The sequence below is a fragment of the Cherax quadricarinatus genome, chromosome 5 (assembly GCF_038502225.1).
Source record: "Cherax quadricarinatus isolate ZL_2023a chromosome 5, ASM3850222v1, whole genome shotgun sequence".
Taxonomy (NCBI): Eukaryota; Metazoa; Arthropoda; class Malacostraca; order Decapoda; family Parastacidae; genus Cherax; species Cherax quadricarinatus.
Window position 1 is genome coordinate 11,857,232 of NC_091296.1, and position 15,603 is coordinate 11,872,834.

At 39.8% G+C, this 15,603-nt stretch overlaps 1 protein-coding gene across 3 annotated transcripts in view; it reads right to left on the bottom strand.

Annotated features, from left to right (window-relative positions):
* LOC128684855 (uncharacterized) overlaps positions 1-15,603 on the bottom strand; it is a 503,715-nt gene that overhangs the window by 24,386 nt on the left and 463,726 nt on the right. The gene's annotated exons all lie outside the window — the stretch shown is intronic.

Sequence of the window (15,603 nt, forward strand, 5' to 3'; positions counted from 1 at the left end):
CAGCAAAGGTTGGTTTGAGAGATTTAAGAAGCGTAGTGGCATACATAGTGTGATACGGCATGGTGAGGCTGCCAGTTCGGACCACAAAGCGGCTGAAAAATATGTGCAGGAATTCAAGGAGTACATAGAAACTGAAGGACTGAAACCTGAACAAGTGTTTAATTGTGATGAAACAGGCCTGTTCTGGAAGAAAATGCCAAGCAGGACCTACATTACTCAGGAGGAAAAGGCACTCCCAGGACATAAGCCTATGAAAGACAGGCTTACTTTGTTGATGTGTGCCAATGCTAGTGGTGATTGCAAAGTTAAGCCTTTATTAGTGTATCACTCTGAAACTCCCAGAGCGTTCAGGCAAAAGAATGTCCTCAAGGATAATTTGTGTGTGCTGTGGAGATCAAACAGTAAGGCATGGGTCACTAGGGACTTTTTCTATAACTGGTTACACCATGCATTTGCCCCCAATGTCAAAGATTACCTAACTGAAAAGAAATTAGAACTTAAGTGCCTCCTGGTGTTAGACAATGCCCCTGGTCATCCTACAGACGTGGCAGAGCGACTTTATGGGGACATGAGCTTCATTAAGGTGAAGTTTTTGCCTCCTAATACCACTCCTCTCCTGCAGCCCATGGACCAGCAGGTTATTGCAAACTTCAAAAAACTGTACACAAAAGCTCTGTTTGAAAGGTGCTTTGTAGTGACCTCAGAAACTCAACTGACTCTAAGAGAGTTTTGGAGAGATCACTTTAATATCCTCAATTGTATAAACCTTATAGGTAAGGCTTGGGAGGGAGTGACTAAGAAGACCTTGAACTCTGCTTGGAAGAAACTGTGGCCAGAATGTGTAGACAAAAGGGATTTTGAAGGGTTTGAGGCTAACCCTGAGAGGAGTATACCAGTTGAGGAATCAATTGTGGCATTGGGGAAGTCCTTGGGGTTGGAGGTTAGTGGGGAGGATGTGGAAGAGTTGGTGGAGGAGGACAATGAAGAACTAACCACTGATGAGCTGATAGATCAACTTCAAGAGCAAGAGGCCAGACCTGGGGAAACTGGTTCAAAGGAGGGGAGAGAGAAATTGAAGGAATTGCCTACTTCAAAGATTAAGGAAATGTGTGCAAAATGGCTTGAAGTGCAAACCTTTTTTGATGAAAATCACCCTCACACAGCTATTGCAAGCCGTGCTGGTGACTGTTACAATGACAATGTTGTGAACCACTTTAGACAAATCATAAAGGAACGAGAGGTACAGGCCACTATGGACAGATATGTTGTGCGAAAGAAGTCCAGTGACTCTGAAGCTGGTCCTAGTGGCATTAAAAGAAGAAGGGAAGTAACCCCAGAAAAGGACTCGACACCTCAAGTCTTAATGGAAGGGGATTCCCCTTCTAAACACTAACACTCTCTCTCCCCTCCTCCCATCCCATCAATCATCACCAGATCTTCAATAAAAGTAAGTGTCATGTAATTGTGCATGCCTTTTTCAGTTTGTGTGTACTAAAATTAACATTTCATGTGGTAAAAAAATTTTTTTTTCATACTTTTGGGTGTCTTGCACGGATTAATTTTATTTCCATTATTTCTTATGGGGAAAATTCATTCACATACCGAACATTTCGCATAACAGCCAGCCCTCTTGCACGGATTAAGGTCGCTATGCGGGGGTCCACTGTACAGAGGTTGGGAAGAGGTTCTAGTAGTTGAGACATTTTCATTGATAAAATGCCATAATAGGTACACTGTCATTATTTATTTATTTATATATATATATATATATATATATATATATATATATATATATATATATATATATATATATATGTATATATATTTATATATATATATTTATATTTATTATTATCACACTGGCCGATTCCCACCAAGGCAGGGTGGCCCGAAAAAGAAAAACTTTCACCATCATTCACTCCATCACTGTCTTGCCAGAAGGGTGCTTTACACTACAGTTTTTAAACTGCAACATTAACACCCCTCCTTCAGAGTGCAGGCACTGTACTTCCCATCTCCAGGACTCAAGTCCGGCCTGCTGGTTTCCCTGAACCCCTTCATAAATGTTACTTTGCTCACACTCCAACAGCACGTCAAGTATTAAAAACCATTTGTCTCCATTCACTCCTATCAAACACGCTCATGCATACCTGCTGGAAGTCCAAGCCCCTCGCACACAAAACCTCCTTTACCCCCTCTCTCCAACCTTTCCTAGGCCGACCCCTACCCCGCCTTCCTTCCACTACAGACTGATACACTCTTGAAGTCATTCTGTTTCGCTCCATTCTCTCTACATGTCCGAACCACCTCAACAACCCTTCCTCAGCCCTCTGGACAACAGTTTTGGTAATCCCGCACCTCCTCCTAACTTCCAAACTACGAATTCTCTGCATTATATTCACACCACACATTGCCCTCAGACATGACATCTCCACTGCCTCCAGCCTTCTCCTCGCTGCAACATTCATCACCCATGCTTCACACCCATATAAGAGCGTTGGTAAAACTATACTCTCATACATTCCCCTCTTTGCCTCCAAGGACAAAGTTCTTTGTCTCCACAGACTCCAAAGTGCACCACTCACTCTTTTTCCCTCATCAATTCTATGATTCACCTCATCTTTCATAGACCCATCCGCTGACACGTCCACTCCCAAATATCTGAATACATTCACCTCCTCCATACTCTCTCCCTCCAATCTGATATTCAATCTTTCATCACCTAATCTTTTTGTTATCCTCATAACCTTACTCTTTCCTGTATTCACCTTTAATTTTCTTCTTTTGCACACCCTACAAAATTCATCCACCAATCTCTGCAACTTCTCTTCAGAATCTCCCAAGAGCACAGTGTCATCAGCAAAGAGCAGCTGTGACAACTCCCACTTTGTGTGTGATTCTTTATCTTTTAACTCCACGCCTCTTGTCAAGACCCTCGCATTTACTTCTCTTACAACCCCATCTATAAATATATTAAACAACCACGGTGACATCACACATCCTTGTCTAAGGCCTACTTTTACTGGGAAATAATTTCCCTCTTTCCTACATACTCTAACTTGAGCCTCACTATCCTCGTAAAAACTCTTCACTGCTTTCAGTAACCTACCTCCTACACCATACACTTGCAACATCTGCCACATTGCCCCCCTATCCACCCTGTCAAACGCCTTTTCCAAATCCATAAATGCCACAAAGACCTCTTTAGCCTTATCTAAATACTGTTCACTTATATGTTTCACTGTAAACACCTGGTCCACACACCCCCTACCTTTCCTAAAGCCTCCTTGTTCATCTGCTATCCTATTCTCCATCTTACTCTTAATTCTTTCAATAATAACTCTACCATACACTTTACCAGGTATACTCAGCAGACTTATCCCCCTATAATTTTTGCACTCTCTTTTATCCCCTTTGCCTTTATACAAAGGAACTATGCATGCTCTCTGCCATCTATATATATATATATATATATATATATATATATATATATATATATATATATATATATATATATATATATATATATATATATATATATATATACACACACACACACACACACACACACAACAACCATCCAGGGAGGTGCTACCGTCCTGCCAAGTGAGTGTACAACGAAAGCCTGTAATTGTTTTACATGATGGTAGGATTGCTGGTGTCTTTTGTCTGTCTCATAAATATGCAAGATTTCAGGTACATCTTGCTACTTCTACTTACACTTGGGTCACACTACACATACATGTACAAGCGTATATATATATACCCCTCTGAATTTTCTTCTATTTTCTTTCTAGTTCTTGTTCTTGTTTATTTCCTCTTATCTCCGAGGGGAAGTGGAACAGAATTCTTCCTCCCTAAGCCATGCGTGTTGTAAGAGGCGACTAAAATGCTGGGAGCAAGGGGCTAGTAACCCCTTCTCCTGTATATATTACTAAATGTAAAAGGAGAAACTTTTGTTTTTCCTTTTGGGCCACCCCGCCTCAGTGGGATACGGCCAGTGTGTTGAAAGAAAGAAAGATACATGCAAAACAACCACTGTGAAAGAGTAGTGAAATTCCAAGCGCTTTCGTGACTACTCACATTGTCAAGGAACTATGAAAGTAATACATCAAAAAAAGGCAATTAAAGGGCTTAGACCACACCTCATAGTCAACCCCCACAACAAAGAAACACCTGATGTGTGACAATACCGGACTCATAAGAAAAGAGGAACACTGCAGTAGGTCCGCTGGTCCAACTAGACAGGTCCTCACGACATCCCACTAACAAATTATTTCACCCAAGAAATAAGGTTTATTATCTGTCTAATGTATTATTAAACTCTAACCAAATTTTATTAATTATAAATGAATCTAATTTATATAAACCTAAGGAAATATTCATATTATTTTCAAAACTGCTTTTTATGAAACAAGATTCAATTATATTTCTGTCAACCATGGACTTACTTGATACAACTTTCTCAACTTTTTGAAAATCAATTGGATGGTTAAAATCTCTCACGTGAATAAATAGAGCATTGGAATCTTGTCCAGTTCTAATGCTATATTTATGTTGTTTTAATCTAAGTTCGAGACTTTTACCAGTTTGACTGTAATAAACTTCATCGCAAATTTTACAAGGAATCTTATAGACACATACATCAACATTTTGGGAAGAATTCTTTATCAAAAGTTTTTTTTACTGTATCAAGATTTTTAAATACAACTTTAATATTAAAAGTCTTAAGAAGAGAAGGCATATCAACCAAGTTTTCATGGAAAGGGAGAACAAGCCATTTGGATAATTTATACGAAACTGAACCAACCTTATTCAACTAAAAATATGTTGGTTCTCCCTTACCATGAAAACTTGGTTGATATGCCTTCTCTTTAATAATAATAATATTAATATTAGTACATATGTATTATTGTAATAATAATAATAATCATAATTATTAATATTAATTTAGGGCACTGGAGCACAGATCCACTGTAAAGCACTTTGTCTGGATTATTTGGGTTATCCTAGGTAATTTATACTATGTATGATAACTTTACTTATGTGTACCTGTGTGTGTGTGTGTGTGTGTGTGTGTGAGAGAGAGAGAGAGAGAGAGAGAGAGAGAGAGAGAGAGAGAGAGAGAGAGAGAGAGAGAGAGAGAGAGAGAGAGAGAGAGAGAGAGAGAGAGAGAGATAGAGAGATAGAGAGATAGAGAGAGATAGAGAGATAGAGAGAGAGAGATAGAGAGAGAGAGATAGAGAGAGATAGAGAGAGAGAGATAGAGAGAGAGAGATAGAGAGAGATAGAGAGAGATAGAGAGAGATAGAGAGAGATAGAGAGATAGAGAGAGATAGAGAGAGATAGAGAGAGAGAGAGAGAGAGATAGAGAGAGAGAGAGAGAGAGAGAGAGAGAGAGAGAGCGATAGAGATAGAGAGAGAGAGAGAGAGAGAGAGAGAGAGAGAGAGAGAGAGAGAGAGAGATAGAGATAGAGAGAGAGAGAGAGATAGAGATAGAGATAGAGAGAGAGAGAGAGGCCGTTTTTACGACACTTAAGATCCCAACAGAACGACGTGAGGAGTCCACACGCACAACCTGGCTATGGGAAAGAGGTAATTGGCCAGCTCTGAGCTCTGAGCTCGCCACCACCGATTGGAATGCTCTTCTCCAAGGGGATGTTGACAACCAAGTGAAAGCCTTCACTGGACACATCCTTAATCTACAACTCTACAACAAGAACACATTCCTCACCGGCAATATGTGATGAAGCCTACAGATCAGCCTTGGTTTGGCTTTCGTTGTAGAGAGGCTGCTACTGCTAAGTACAAAGCATGGCGAAGGTATAAGAGACATCCTACCACCTATAACAGGAACTTGCACATGCAAGCCTGTAGGCATATGGGTGACGTTCAAAAGTGGGCCATTGCTAAATGGGAGGTGGACACTAAAAGAAAGCTAGCATCAGGTAGGGTAGGCTCCAAAACCTGGTGGTCCCTGGTCAAGGACAGACAAGGTTATCTGCCTGATTAACTCATTCTACCTCTAAATCGACGGGATGGGACCACCTCTACTAGTAGTCAAGAGAAGGCGGACCTCTTTGCTGAACACTTTGCTACCAAAATGCAAGTTCCTGATCCAGCAAGGGACCCTACTTGGCTAGCTGCAAGAACTGTGTCAAAACTGTCAGTGGTGACAATAAGGCAGGAGGAGGTGCATTTCCTTCTTAAATCGCTTGACCAAGAAAAGGCTGTGGGCCCAGACAAGTTGAGCCCAAGATTGCTGAGAAGATGTGCAGACCAGCTAGCAGCACCTCTAACTCGCATCTTTCAGCACTGCCTAGTACAGTGTAAATGGCCCTCTCTATGGAAAGAGGCAAATGTAGTCCCTGTTCACAAAAAGAAGAGCAGGGCAAAAATCAGCAACTACAGACCAGTGTCACTCCTGCCAATCACTGGTAAGATCCTTGAGACAATAATCTCAAGACAAGTGACAGAGTTTTTTGACTATCACTCACTACTTTGTGATCGTCAATATGCCTTCAGGAAAGGTTACTCTGCCGCTGATCTGTTGTTAAACCTCTCCACTAAGTGGCACCAGTCACTGGATGAATCCAAAGTCAGCTGTGTGGAGCACTGGACATTGCTGGCGCTTTCGACCGGGTGTGGCACCAGGGCCTCTTAGCAAAACTTCAAGCACTGGGAATTGCAGGCACTACACTATGTCTCCTTAGTGATTACCTTCATGGTAGATCTCTAAGTGTAGTTCTCAATGGAACGGATTCAGCAAGACATCCTATTGGAGCAAGTGTTCCACAAGGAAGCGTGCTGGGACCATTGTTATGGAATGTCTACTTCAACGACCTTCTTCATCTCATCCCAGAATCACATGCATATGCAGACGACTGTACACTGACATTCACTTATCCAAGAGAAGAAATGCCAGCTGCTCTAAGCTACATCAATCACCAGCTGAGAGCTATATCAGCTTGGGGAAATAGATGGCAAGTAACATTTGCACCTGAGAAAATGCAAATGATGATCGTCTCTAGGCACCATGATGGTAATGCTGGTGCAGTAGTAAGGATGAATGGGAGGGTGTTGGCACCTGGAGAAGAAGTTGATATCCTTGGGGTGAAATTTGACTCTAAACTAACCATAAAGAACCATGTTGTAAATCTTGCAAACAAGGCAGCCAGGAAGCTTACAGCACTTCACCATATCTCGCATCTACTTGACAGTAGGGGTTGCAAGATTCTGTACGAGGCACAAGTACGCTCACACCTTGAGTATGCTCCACTTTCTTGGTTTGCCTGCCCCTCCACTCATCTGTGACTGCTTGACAGAGTAGAGAACAGAGCAAGACGTCTCATCTCTCACCTGGACTCATCCTGGATAGATCTGTTATTTCAGCAGAGCCTTCAACATAGGAGGGATGTGGGTGGCCTTACTGTTATGTACAAGGCCAATATTGTCAAAGTACCACACTTGGATCCACTTCAAGGACAGCGTGAAACAAACTTTTATGCCACAAGACAGGCAGAACGCAGCAACTTTACTCTGGCTGTACCCTTCTCCAGAACATCACTCCATCTGAGATCATATATACCCAGGATGACTCGAGTATGGAACACATACGTACAGCATAATGATGTCAACGAGATAAAGTCAGTTGATCAAATGAAAATGCTGGCCCACAGATGGCTCCAATTTCATCCTGTTCCCTACTTGTATGTCTCATAACAATAAAAATGCTTTCAAATGAGCTGATGTAGGTAACAGCTGTTAGCTTGCCAATAAAGTTAGGAATCCTTAACCTGTAAATAGCTTGTCAATAAAGCTAGGGATCCTTAACCTTGTCAAACCCTGTGTATAAAGAGAGAGAGAGAGAGAGAGAGAGAGAGAGAGAGAGAGAGAGAGAGAGAGAGAGAGAGACAGAGAGACAGAGAGACAGAGAGACAGAGAGACAGAGAGACAGAGAGAGACAGAGACAGAGAGACAGAGACAGAGAGAGAGACAGAGAGACAGAGAGACAGAGAGAGACAGAGAGAGACAGAGAGACAGAGAGAGAGAGAGAGACACAGAGAGAGAGAGAGAGACAGAGAGAGAGAGAGACAGAGAGAGAGAGAGACGGAGAGAGACAGAGAGAGAGAGAGACAGAGAGAGACAGAGACAGAGACAGAGACACAGAGACAGAGACACAGAGACAGAGACACAGAGACAGAGACAGAGACACAGAGACACAGAGACAGAGACAGAGACACAGAGACAGAGACAGAGACACAGAGACAGAGACAGAGACAGAGACACAGAGACAGAGACACACACACACACACACACATTCAGTCAGCCAATCACCCACCCGGCCAGCCAGCCAGCTACGTATTACACATGTTCCAGAGTTGTTTCTCTTTACTTAGGGTATAGGTTATACTACATTCTGGTAGGATGACACTACCAGTGGTATTCTCCCATTCCACTGTGTCGACAATACATAAAGATAACAGTAACATATGATCCTCTATGCGATGTAAAATTTACAATACAGTTCATTACCATGTATACATTATATACAGTAAATAAATAATTAAAATATAACAATAGAAGCAAATTATGATAAAAAGAATGAAATAATGATTGTACATTACATTACAGTACTATGCTCTGGTGGCCTGGTGGTTAACGCTCTCGCTTCACACGGTGAGGGCCTGGGTTCGATTCCCAGCCAGAGTAGAAACATTGGACGTGTTTCTTTCCACCTGTTGTTATAGTATGGGTACTGGGTGTTAGTCGAGCATTTTGACATGGTATGACCCCCGGAACTCTCTCCAGATAAACTATGTAGGTAGTTTATATAGGACAAGTTTGACATTATGCCCTACCCAGTATGTCGGCATTTTTCGAAGGTTTGACTTACGTCCATTTTGACTTACGACCGATTGGTCTGAACCAAGCTTGGTCGTAAGTCGGATGGTAGGTATATATACACATATGTACAATAGTCTTCTTCTTTCAACACACCGGCTGTATCCCACCGAGGCAGGGTGGCCCAAAAGGAAAAACAAAAGTTTCACCTTTTACATTTAGTAATATATACAGGAGAACATAAGAACATAGGAAAGGAGGAACACTGCAGGAGGCCTGCTGGCCCATACTAGGCAGGTCCTTTACAATTCATCCCACTAACAAAACATTTGCCCAACCCAATTTTCAATGCCACCCAAGAAATAAGCTCTGATGTGAAAGTCCCACTCAAATCCAACCCCTCCCACTCATGTATTTATCCAACCTAGATTTGAAACTATCCAAAGTCCCAGCCTCAATAACCCAACTAGGTAGACTGTTCCACTCATCAACTACCCTATTTCCAAACCAATACTTTCCTATGTCCTTTCTAAATCTAAACTTATCTAATTTAAATCCATTACTGCGGGTTCTCTCTTGGAGAGACATCCTCAAGACCTTATTAATATCCCCTTTATTAATACCTATCTTCCACTTATACACTTCGATCAGGTCTCCCCTCATTCTTCGTCTAACAAGTGAATGTAACTTAAGAGTCTTCAATCTTTCTTCATAAGGAAGATTTCTAATGCTATGTATTAATTTAGTCATCCTACGCTGAATGTTTTCTAACGAATTTATGTCCATTTTGTAATACGGAGACCAGAACTGAGCTGCATAATCTAGGTGAGGCCTTACTAATGATGTATAAAGCTGCAGTATGACCTCTGGACTTCTGTTGCTTACACTTCTTGATATAAATCCCAGTAATCTATTTGCCTTATTACGTACGCTTAGGCATTGCTGTCTTGGTTTAAGGTTGCTGCTCACCATAACCCCCAAGTCCTTTTCGCAATCTGTATGGCTAAGTTCTACATCATTTAACTTATAAGTACTAGGGTTATGGGCACTCCCAAGCTTCAGAACCTTGCATTTATCTACATTGAACTGCATCTGCCACTTTTCTGACCAAGAATAGAGTTTGTTTAAATCCTCCTGAAGTTCCATAACATCTACGTTTGAATCAATTATCCTACCTATCTTTGTGTCATCGGCGAATCTGCTCATATCACTAGTAATTCCCTCATCAAGATCATTGATATATATTATAAACAACAACGGGCCCAAGACTGATCCCTGTGGAACGCCACTTGTTACAGATCCCCACTCGGATTTAACCCCATTTATGGACACTGCTTCCTGTCAGTGAGCCATGACTCGATCCACGAGAGCACTTTTCCCCCAATGCCATGAGCTGCCACTTTCTTTAACAGTCTATGGTGCGGAACTCTATCAAAAGCCTTACTAAAATCTAAGTAAATAATATCAAATTCTTTATTGTGGTCAACAGCCTCAAAAGCTTTACTGAAGAAAGTTAATAAATTAGTTAGACAAGACCGGCCTCTTGTGAATCCATGCTGAGTATCATTAATCAAGCTATGCTTATCGAGATGGCTTCTTATAATCTCAGCTATAACTGACTTTAGTAATTTGCCTACAATTGAGGTCAGGCTTATTGGGCGGTAATTTGACGGTAACGACTTGTCCCCTGTTTTAAAAATAGGAGTTACATTAGCCATCTTCCACATATCAGACACTACACCTGTTTGAAGAGATAAATTAAAAATATTAGTTAATGGTTCACAGAGTTCCATTTTGCATTCCTTAAGAACCCTTGAAAAAACCTCATCAGGGCCCGGCAACTTATTTTGCTTCAGTCTGTCTATCTGCTTCACAACCATCTCACTAGTGACTGTGATGTTACATAATTTATCTTCTTCTAGCCCACTGTAAAAATTAATTACTGGAATATTGTTAGTGTCTTCCTGTGTAAAAACTGAGAGAAAATAATTATTTAAAATCAAGCACATTTCATTCTCTTTGTCAGTAAGGTGCCCATAGTTATTTTTAAGGGGACCTATCTTATCTCTAACTTTTGTTCTATAGACCTGGAAAAAACTTTTTGGGTTAGTTTTAGAATCCCTAGCAACTTTAATTTCATAGTCCCTTTTAGCTTTTCTTATCCCCTTTTTAATGTCCCTCTTAATGTCAATATACTGATTCATAAGATGACCCTCACCTCTTTTGATACGCCTATAAATTCCTTTCTTATGCCCTAGTAGATATTTGAGCCTATTATTCATCCATTTTGGGTCATTTCTATTTGATCTAATTTCTTTATATGGGATAAACGCTCTTTGAGCAGCATGTATAGTGTTCAGAAAACTGTCATATTGATAGCTCTCTTCGTTACCCCAGTCAACAGATGATAAGTGTTCTCTAAGCCCATCGTAATCTGCTAAGCGAAAATCTGGGACTGTTACTGAGTTATCGCTACTATCGTACTTCCATTCAATGCTAAATGTAATTGATTTGTGGTCGCTAGCACCCAGTTCCTCTGAAATTTCTAAATTATTAACAAGGGATTCATTGTTTGCCATAACTAAGTCAAGCAGGTTATTTCCCCTTGTAGGTTCTGTCACAAACTGCTTCAAAAAACAATCCACCCTTCTGGCAAGACAGTGATGGAGTGAATGATGGTGAAAGTTTTTCTTTTTCGGGCCACCCTGCCTTGGTGGGAATCGGCCAGTGTGATAATATATATATATATATATATATATAATAAAAAAAAAATATATATATATATATATATATAATATATATATATATATATATACATATTATATATATATAATGTATATTCATTCTCCATGGGAAAGTGGAACAGAATTCTTCCTCTGCAATGCAAAGAGAGCCTCTATTATGCCTAGGCATTATGGGCCAGCTTAACATTATTGGCTTACAGACTACTTAACACTAAGGATTTTATCATAGTTGTACAGTAGGATACTAATTATTTCATATTTGAACAGTAGATTATTAATTATAAGTGAATTAAATTTGTATAAGAAAAAGGATATATTCATAAAGTCTAAAATGCTTTTTGTGAAAGCAATGGTTCAACTATTTTCCTGTCAACAATGGATAAAAGGTTCAAAGTGATTGTTGAAGTTATGATGTGGGAGTACATAAGTGAGTATGTGTGTACTGAGTATTTAACGTTTAGTCTAGGGTGATTAAGTGGCTTTTGAGAAGAGTCTTAAACTGATTCTCAGACTGGGTTGCTTTAATGTCTTCTGGTAATGAATTCCATATTTTAGGGCCCTTTATGTGCATAGAGTTTTTACAGTGTGATAAGGACACAAGGTATATCAAAAAGAGATCTGTGTCTTGTGTTGTGGTCATGTGTCCTGTTTAAGTTGGTGAGGAGAAGTTTGAGTGGAGGGTTTATATTTGCATGTATTGTTCTGTGTAAGTAGTAGGCACATGCTGGTGGGAGTGGGAATTCGTTATCATTCTTACTGCTGCCTTTTGCTGGGTTATGAGGGGTTTTAGGTGACTGGATGTTGTTGATCCCCATGCACAAATTCCATATGTAAGATAAGGGTATATGAGTGTATGGTACAGTGCCAGGAGAGCTGATTGTGGAACATAGTACCTTATCTTTGATAGTATGCCTACAGTCTTGGAGATTTTCTTGGTGATTTATTGTGTGTGTGTCCAGAACTTAAGGCTACTGTCAAGGTGGAGACCTAGGAATTTTCCCTCTGAGTCTTGTGACTGATGATCCATTTAGCGTTATGTTGATCGGATCATTTGTGGCTTTGTTTCCAAACTGAATGAAATAGGTTTCATCAGTATTCAGGGTAAGTTTATGAGTCATCATCCAGACAGATATTTTCTGCAATTCGGCATTGACTGTGTTTGCTAGTATGACCGTGTTTGGGTGGGAAAAGACACATGCAGTGTCATCTGCAAATACTATGGGTTTGAGTAGCTGTGATGCATTCGGTAGATCATTGATGTAGATGAGAAAAAGGAGTGGTCCAAGGATGCTTCCTTGTGGGATTCCTACTGTGATTGGTTGGGTGGAAGAGTTTGCATCATTTGTATACACATATTGAGTTCTGTTACTAAGATATGATTTTAGGTAGTTGAGGGAGTGGCCTCTGATACCATAGTGCGTTAATTTGGAGTACAGCAGTTCATGGTCGACTGTATCGAAAGCTTTACGTTAATCAATGAAAATGCCCAGCGGGACTTCTTTCTTTTCGAGTGTGGTATATATTAGTTCTAGCATGTGCATGATAGCATCATTTGTGCTTTTATTATTCCTGAATCCAAACTGACAAGGGTTTAATATGTTGTGTGAGACGAGGTAGGAATAGATCCGTCTATGCTTTAATTTTTCAAAGATTTTAGAGAGCAGTGGTAAGTTAGATATTGGTCTATAGTTATTCAAATCAGCTTGGTCACCTCCTTTGTGGATTGGAGTGACCCTCGCTATTTTGAGGATTGTTGGGAAGGTAGCTGATACAATGGATTTGTTAAAGAGCGTTGCAATAATTGGTGACAATACTTGAGAAGCTATTTTGTACATAAAAGCAGGCAAGCTGTTTATGTCTCCTGCTTTGTTTTTAAGGGTGTTTATGATGAGTGTAACTTCTATGAGGCTGGTTGGAGCTAGGAATAGCGTATTTGGGTAGGTACCTATGAGGTAGTCTGATGGACGGGTGTTTACGCTTGGTATTTTGTTTGCTAGATTTTTACCTATGGTGGAGAAGAAAACATTGAGTCTGTTTGCTGTTTCAGTAGGTGTGAGTTGGGGTACATCTGATTTTGTTAGTTTGATTGTTTTGTTTTTGGATAACTTTTTATTTCCTAGAATTTCTAATAAGAGTTTTCCAGGTTTTTTTCATATCATCTTTGATGTTATGTAGTCTATTTTCATAATACAATTTTTTAGATCTTCTTATCAGGCTGGTAAGTGCTGACGAGTAGCGTTTAGACTGTTCTCTACTTATTAGACCCATTCTATACTGTTTTTCATATTTGTGCTTTGTGTTAATGGATTTGAGGATGCTTGGTGTTAGCCAGGGATTATTCAGTCTCTTTGCTGTGATCTGTTTAGTTTTTCTGGGGGCAATGTCTGTTATAGAGGCTTTGGGCTTTTTTTTTAGAAAATTATTTATTCATTCATTCATATCTGTATATGTTTCAAGCTCATTTTGCCAATTGATGTTATTCATAGCTGCTATAAAGTTGTTAACTGCTGTCTCGTTATGTAGTCTGAAGGTTACTTTATTAATGTCTTGTGGCAGTTTGCCCAGATTAGTTATGAGAAAGGTTGGGTAGTGGTCTGTAGTGTTGTCTGTGATTATGCCTGATTTTAAAGGGGATATGATGTTTGTCCAGATGTGGTCTATTAAGGAGATGCTTGTCTCGGTGATTCTTGTAGGTTTAGATATTGTTGGTAGCAACAGGCAGTTACTCATTGTGTTTGTGAATTCGGTTACTTGTGGGTCCTGGTCGTGTAGTATGTTTATGTTGAAATCTCCTGTTAGTAGTAGGTGGTCTTTATTCATGTGTGCATCAGTAATCATGTTTCCTAGTTTTTCACTAAAGTGGTAAATGTTTGACTGTGGTACTCTGTATATGTTTATAACTGTGAGGGGTTTTTGCAGGTCTTTTGATTTAAATTTGGCTATGATATACAGTGGACCCCCGGTTAACGATATTTTTTCACTCCAGAAGTACGTTCAGGTGCCAGTACTGACCGAATTTGTTCCCATAAGGAATATTGTGAAGTAGATTAGTCCATTTCAGACCCCCAAACATACACGTACAAACGCACTTACATAAATACACTTACATAATTGGTCGCATTCGGAGGTGATCGTTATGCGGGGGTCCACTGTATTCTCCATGTTCATCCCTTGTGCAGGATTTATTGATGCATTCGAGTTGATTTGAGTAGTATATAGCTGTTCCTTCCCCTTGCTGGTCTGTTCTACAGTTGTGTATGGCAATGTAGCCAGGAATGGTATAGACATCTGTAATATCAGGCTTAAGCCAGGTTTCTGTGAGTGTGATGATTGATATATTGGAATGAAGGGAATTGAGTAATGCTGTGAGGTCAGCATAATGTTTGCTCAAGGATCTGATGTTGTAGTTAAAGATGGTTATGTTATTGTTTGCACTGAGTAATGTCTTTGCTTGGTCTGCTGTATAGTAATTACAGTTACTGTTTGATTCGTGTATTTCATTTAGTAAAAAGTTTACATCAGGATCTATGCCTGTAATCATAGGATGAGAGTAATTTTACAAACTAGATTTTCTGAGTAAAATAATATAAGAGTTATACTGAATCTACAACTAGACTTATGAATAAGACTCTGTAATTATTCCAAAAATTGTAAAAATTTAAAAGAAAAAGGGATTATTACAGTACAGATAATTCAGTTATACAATTAAGCATCTAATAGCACCTTAATTATTTTAACAAATGTGAGTTTATGAACTACGGTAGATATTTACAGCTAGAATAAAGGAGCTAGTGAATATAATAATAAACAAATGTATTAAAAACAAAATCAGTAGCACCTGAGGTAGTCAATAGCACCTGGAGTATTTTAATAAATGTAAATTTACCCCCTCCCTCCAACCCCGGAAGGGTTGGAGGGAGGGGGTAAAGGAGGTTTTGTGTGCGAGGGGCTTGGACTTCCAGCAGGCATGCGTGAGCGTGTTTGATAGGAGTGAATGGAGACAAATGGTTTTTAA